Source organism: Microtus ochrogaster, linkage group LG4 (assembly GCF_000317375.1).
Source record: "Microtus ochrogaster isolate Prairie Vole_2 linkage group LG4, MicOch1.0, whole genome shotgun sequence".
Classification (NCBI taxonomy): Eukaryota; Metazoa; Chordata; class Mammalia; order Rodentia; family Cricetidae; genus Microtus; species Microtus ochrogaster.
The window spans coordinates 52635872-52636484 of NC_022030.1; the positions used below are offsets into that span (position 1 = coordinate 52635872).

Sequence of the window (613 nt, forward strand, 5' to 3'; positions counted from 1 at the left end):
TCTATCTATCTATCCATCCATCCATCCATCCATCCATCCATCCATCCATCCATCCATCCATCCATCTATCTATCTATCTATCTATCTATCTATCTCTATCTCTCTGTATGTCTTTTTACTATGGATTAAATTTAGAGCCAAGTAGGCATTCTACAACTAACCTTTCTTTATTTGATTTTTCAGCACAAGGTAGTCTCTAAATTGCTAGTGGTCCAGCTTGAACCGGTGATTTTCTCTTGTGATGGCTCCTGAGTAGCCAAGACTCTGCCAGAATGAACTGATTTGATGTCATAGCAGTGAATGGGGCTTATTGTACATAATTGCTAGTCTAAATTTTGTTTTCCCTAGACCAGCAATCTAATCATCACATTTTAAAATCAGGCCAGGTAAGAAAAAAATGCCTAGAAATACAGTTCTGGGGGAAGTTTCCCAGCCTATAAACATGTAAATAATACACAGAAGAACTGGGGCTGGGCCTTTTCATGGAAAACTTTTCTTTCACTTGATGGAGGAAGGTTATTGGTTAATTAAATAAAGAAGCTGCTTGCCCTGATAGGTTAAAACATAGATGGGAGGAGTAAACAGAGCAGAATGCTGGGAGGAAGAGGAAGTG

General features: G+C 38.8%; 1 protein-coding gene across 1 annotated transcript in view; it reads right to left on the reverse strand.

Annotated features, from left to right (window-relative positions):
- Positions 1–613, reverse strand: part of Sgpp2 (sphingosine-1-phosphate phosphatase 2) — a 119957-nt gene that overhangs the window by 27607 nt on the left and 91737 nt on the right. The gene's annotated exons all lie outside the window — the stretch shown is intronic.